Here is a 6,592-nt window from a genome sequence, read left to right on the forward strand (position 1 = left end):
ACACACACACACACACATATATATTCACACGCACGCACTATACACCACACATATCCACACATTCCATGTTATATGTTCAATATGGATAATATCATCTTATTTGCTCTTGTGGGAGTTTGTTTTCCAACTTTTGCCTTGTAGTAGATCCTTGAGATGACAGCCCACTGCCAGAAGTTGCTGTGAAACAGCTGCTTCAATGTAAACAATTCTTCCCAAGTTAAATTCCAGCAAAGAAGGTTTATTCTGAAAACAAATGTGATTTCTTTCCACTGTCCAGACTGAAGGCCTTACCCACAGAAGTATCGGGCCCCTCCATTCTTATAGCCAAATGCTTTTGCTCACATACTATACTCCATAGCCCATAAACCACTATTTGTCATACTTTAGCATGCCTCTCAACAGAGAATGTAAGTTATTTCCCCTTATCTTGCATAATTTTTCAAGGTGAATGTTTTCCAAGCACAACTTTAAAGCATCTTTTCCCTCATTTTTGTCTATCTAACTAACTACCATGGTGACTGATATCTGCTGGGCTGCTGTTGAGTACATCAGGGTATAACAGTGAGGTTTTCATGCAGTCAATGATGCTATATGGCACAGAGATACCTACCTGGACAGCTCAGATATTGACTATGATGCTATAAAGTACATAGAGACCAACTGGAAATGGCTGTAATATTGATTGTCATGCTTTGGAGAATGTATAGAACAGGCTAGAGAGCGGATGTAGTGGGTGTATTGTTTTAGCTAGTACGGTGAAACTGAGCCTGAATGCCAGTGGATACAAATCCTGCAATCATTCCTGTGACCTTTGGTGTAGTCCACTGTCACCAGAAGATCATGTACACACAAATCAAAAGCTCCCTTCCTTGGGATTTTCTGTTTCCATGCTCCTCTGAGGAGCTCAGACTATCCAAGAGATGTCCAAGGCAAACAAACCAAATGTCCTGTTTGAGATTAAAAATGTCAATAGAAATATTCTGATATATGCTTTTCCTAAACAAAAGCCCTACCTTAGGGCTGCTTCTTTTCAGGAATTTCTGTCAGGGATACAGACGATCTCTGGATGATGACCAGAGATATAACCAGCAAGAAAAACCAGCACCATGTGACTTGGCTCTTCCTTTTAAACCACTACCAAGTGCTACGTTGGCTACTAGTAGTCTATGGATCACAGCATGCGTGGCCAAAAGCCTTGTGTGGGTAGCTATAATTTTGGCTGTGATCACTGGGACACTATGTACTTTTTATGGATGGAATAATATTTAATTCTAATGCTGCTACTGAGTATGGCAATGAGTCACCTTGTACTGCAGGCTTCCTCGAGCTTACCAAAGAATCCCATCACTGAGCTTTCAAGGGGCCTCTCATGGGGCAAAAAATGACCCCAGCCCCTGAGATGAAAGGAGAATTCAGTGTTGCCTTTTGTTGAATTGTGGGATTCCACCAGCAGTCAGCTCCACCAAAGGTCACCAATGCAGGCTTGGTTTAGACACTGTTTCTGATCAATGGGGAGAAGAATCAGTTTCCATGTTCATTGAATCCTGACCTTCCTTTATGAGGTTCCCAACAAAGACCAATGGACCTTAGTCATGAGTCTCATGACTTGGAGGAACTACTGCTTTAAGGTAAAAAATCAGAATTGATGTTTCTTAGTTTGTGAATGAATGCTCTTCTGATATAGAATGCAGCCCAGGACTATGCCTACTTCCTTTATATACCCCATTCACGGACTGTACGCCACTTTAAATTGTGTTAGGTCTTGTGCTTACCCTTCTACAAAGAAGTAAATTTGTCTTCCAATGTCTTTTTAGGGCTGACTAGCAGAATATATTTTCTTTAGGGTGTGGACCATGGTCACCTTTTGACTCAGAGGCAGGATATCACCTTCTCCCTTATGTCCGGAATGACATATATTCCAAGCTATTATCTCTTGAGGATTAAGAAAATGATCAAAAATAACTAACACAGCTATAGATTTGTAGCTCCCAAGGAAGACTGTCAAATCTCCATCCTTGAGAGCTGTGAAGATCAGGTTAGACAAGCACTTGAATGAAACAGTTTTAGAATAGATGATCCTGCTGTGAGCACTGGTTTGGAGTAAATGACTTTCTGAGGTCCCTCCCAGCTCTCTTTTTCCATGGTCCTAGGAGATCTACTAAGTTAAAAAGCTCAGGAGAGTGAGGGGTTTAATATTTAGAATGGGAAAGCTACAAAATTTTCAAGACCCAGATATTTGATCTAACACTGAACTCAAGCATGCCCATCTCTCATGTCTCCAATTTTTTCAGTCTTCTGGACCCCAATCAGGAACTTTGTTTTCAGTGTGGCTTAGTTGAGCGGGGGATCATTTTCTCTCTGAACTGATGCTCTATTTCCTGGCTGATAGCAACTGTAAAACTTTCTTTCCAGTCTGGTATGCTATACTCTCTGGTCCTTTGGAGAATTTAGGCCAGATGTTCAGCTGTCATAAATTGATGCAGCTCCATTAAATCTCCACAGCTTTAGCTGAATGCCACTGATTTACATTAGCTGAGGATCTGGCCTTTTGATTGCCAGTGGAGTCAGCCTGGGAAGGAATGTGAGTTTAATCAGTCATTGCAGCAGTCAGCCCCAGCAGGAAGTGCAAAGCAGACATCGTCATTTCCCACTGCTGGAGACAGCCCCTCAGGCAAAAATAAAGTTTAGATGCTCACCAAAGTTTGAAGTCTTTGGAAAAAGAAATCTCTGGATTGAATGAGGAAGAGCTATTTTAATCCCAGCTCTTGCCCAAGAATGGCAGGTTGCATGTTAGAGTCACAACCCCTGCAGACTAAGGCAGGCAACTTCCCACTCAGTGCTGGATCTGGGAATACAGGAGGCAAGAGGTCAGAGCAAAACCCATCTCAAAAAGGCTTCCGGGGTGAAGTAGCCACAAAGTGATCAAGGTTTCAGGGAAAGCTGAGAAGGAAGGTTTATTCTTGTAGCATGTGAGGTGAATGCCACCAAATCTCCATAATCACCAGAAGGAGGCATGCAGGAAAAGTCCAGAGAGATTAGAACCTGAGCACATCAGAAAGAGGGGATATGACTTGGAGCACTTGAGGGGTTCCTGCATAGTGATTTGTCATTTTTATCTCCCATACACGCTCTCTCTCAGATGTCTTACTCATTACTTGTCTAGGCCTGTGGCTTTGAAGATAGAGCGTGGAGTTTCATTTCCAAGCAACAGGTAATTCAGGGCTAATATTGCCAAAGGAGAGCTGTGTTCCTCAATGGTGACGCACTCGTGACACGATCCTGTGTGGAAGCATGGCTGCAAATGGGTGCATGTAAAAATGCATATGTATTTTTGAAGACATGGGCATATGTGTATGTGCATTCACATTATGTATGGACACATAGCTTTGCTATGTGAATGAGTACACACACACACTTGACTATGCCGCCCTGGGTGCCACATATGTATGCGGTTCTTGTGTATTTGTGTTACAAGTATAGGCCTGCCAGGGACCTGTGCATGTATATGCAATGTGCTTCCATTTGTAGGTGCATGGCACAAGCTTTCATAGTGTGCAGTGGACACAGTTGAAATGAACAGGAATAGACTGGGGAGAGAGAGGAGGAAAGAGAGGGAGCAACTGCATGCAACAGGCATTGTATGATCTGTGTACATGCTTACTGCCTGCAAGGTGCAAGGGCAGATCCTCAGTAGTGTAAAACCTCATCGTTCCAGTGGAGCTCATTACATTTACTCCAGCTGTGGATCTCACAATTTCTCCCTTCTCTGCAGTACTCCCACTCCAGGACTGCATGCACATCTGCCTTGAAAGTCTGTGATTGTCTGCAATTCGGCAGTGCATATACTTAAATGATTACAGTAGTGACAAGCAATGTTGTAGTCACCATTATTCATTTTTTTCAGACAACACTTTTTTCCCATTTCATCTGCTTTCAGTATCTTTGGCAATCCACTTACCATGGACTAACAAATATGGCTCACAACCTGGCCTATGTATGCCGTGTCATCCCAACAGCTCAAAGAAAGCATGTAGAACCATTATATCTTCAGTATAATTTACCAACCTGGAGTGTGTGAATATGACTCCCTCTAGTGGACCAAAGAGCTATGCAATGCATATGCAACCTCCCACTTTCTTGTACTTGAGGGAGTTCTTTAGCTCAAGGGCAGAGGTTTATGCTTTAGATGCTGAAGGTCACAGGTTAGATACTAGCAGTTGATTTCAGTATCTTCATAAGATATGTCGGGCTTTGGCTCACTTCATATGGGTGAAAGCACCTTTTTAGTTTATGAACATTGGTCGCTGTTCTGTGCCACTGGGTATAATCCTGTACATGTGCGTAGGTGCTACCGTTGGAAAGAAAGTGGAGTGAGCATCTTTTTCATTTGTTTACAGTCTGGTTGAAATAATGAATTGTTTTATTAGCACTCAGCAAAAAAGAGAAAATTCCTGCCCTATAGGAAATGTTGCCAATTTAAAATTAATTATCATCCCAAATAAGTGCATGCTTAACAATTATGTGGATGACACCAAGTTGGGTGGAGTTGCAGATACTCTGGAGGGTAGCCCTAGGATCCAGAATGACCTAGATAGACTGGAGAAATGATTCGCAATCAATCAGATAAACTTCAGCAAGGACAAGTGCAGCGTCCTGGACTTGGGATGAAATAATTGCATGCACCAATCCGGACTGGGTGATGGCTGGCTAGGCTGCAGTGCTGCAGGGAAGGACTGGAGGCTACAGTAGACCATAAGCCGAATACGAGTGAACAGTGTGGTCTTGTTGCAAAAATGCCAACACCATACTAGGTTGCATTAATAGAAGTGTCCCTTGCAAATCAAGGGTAGTGATTCTTCCCTTGCTTTGCTGCTGAGGCCTCATCTGGAGTACCGTGTCCAGTTTTGGGTCCCACACTTCAAGAAAAAACATGGACAGATTGCGAAGAGTCCAGCAGAGAGCAACAAAAATGTTCAGAGGCCTGGGAAGTATGACTTATGAGGAAAGGCTGAAAGAATTGGGGTGATTTAGTCTGAAGAAAAGAAGACTGAGGGGGGTATCTAATAGAAGTCTCCAGATACCTGAAGGGTGATTAGGGAGAGGATGGAGTTAGACTGCTTTTTGTGGCCATAGGGTATAGGACTAAGAGCAATGCCCTTAAGCTGTAGCCAAGGAAATTTAGACTGGAAATTAGGAGAAACCTTCTGACTATGGGGATGGTCTAGCAGTGGAACAGGATACCTAGAAAAGTTGTGGAATCTCCAAATCTGGACATTTTCAAGAGCAGGTTATACAGACGCTTGGCTGGGATGTTTTAGTCGGGGACAGTCCTGCCTTGAGCAGGGAACTAGAGTAAATGACCTTGCAAGGTACCTTGCAGCCTTTCTTTCCTATGATCAAAATTTTAAAAAAGGAAAAACAAGAAATATATATTTTTTAAAAGTCAGAAATATCAAAACTTCCTTATCGAGACATGCCTTTCTGATAACGTTGAAAGAATATAGCACATGTTGTAATATATTTGCATATAAATAGGAAAATAAATACAGGCGCAATATTTATTCAAACTCCGTAATTTGAAGCTAATTTTTGGAACTGTTTAAGTTAGAAAAAAATAACACAAAAACAAAACAAGGAAGTCAAACTGATATTCTCTGTTTCCATTTCAGATAGCTTGGAAAAGTTGCTTCAGACAATTTTTTTTAAATCGATCTCTTCCCACCAATTACTTTAATTTCAGGGAAACAACATTTTCCAGCAAAAATTGTTCCATCCAAATTTGGTTATGATCTGTCCTCCTTTCTGTATTATTCAGAGCCTCTTCTCTCCTCATCTAGTTTATTGGTTATGCCTTTGTGTCGCTGTTGAATTAAAATCTCACATTTCCTGGCTCACAAATTACAGGCCGTGATATAGATCATCATGTTTAGAAGATTTAATCAAAATATTAAGAGTCCTCCTTCACCCATTTTCTTTGCAACCTCAGTTTTAGGGAGGTGGGAGTAATGAATGCTGATTGAACCTCAGTCTTTGAATGAATGAAAAGAGGCCCATCACTCTTGTGTGATTCAATTACCTTGGAGAACTTCTGTTCTCTTGGGGATTTATTCATATGTTCACGATGAATTCAATTTGTGAGGGAATGTAACGGGTACTGACAGTGTTCAAATGGTGCTGATGTGACTCTAGGACACCAATTGTGGAAGGAAGCCAGATAATAAATGCAAGTGGATGATGAAAACTCTCCAGTGGAGGTGATATGACAGAGACAAGTAGTGAGAAGGTAATGAAGGACACTTTGTGGTATCTGGAAAAGGACAGAAGAAGGTAGAAAGAGGTCATTCGGGTATCAGTGAACCAGTCTTCTGGGCACAGCTGTACATGTCAGGTTAAACATCAGAAAGCAACAGAGAAAGCACGGGCCTTAACTGAAATGGCCACTGCAAATTGAGTGGAGATTATTTTAAATATCCAAATGCAAATTGTGATTGAAAAATGTCAGTGTTGTGATTATAAACAAATATAAACCCATCATGGACAGACAGATGGGAGACCTCAATAACCTCTAAAAAAATGAAACAGCCTTTGCCCT

This window comes from Gavialis gangeticus, unplaced genomic scaffold (genome assembly GCF_001723915.1).
Source record: "Gavialis gangeticus isolate Ggan-Ray unplaced genomic scaffold, GavGan_comp1, whole genome shotgun sequence".
NCBI lineage: Eukaryota > Metazoa > Chordata > Crocodylia > Gavialidae > Gavialis > Gavialis gangeticus.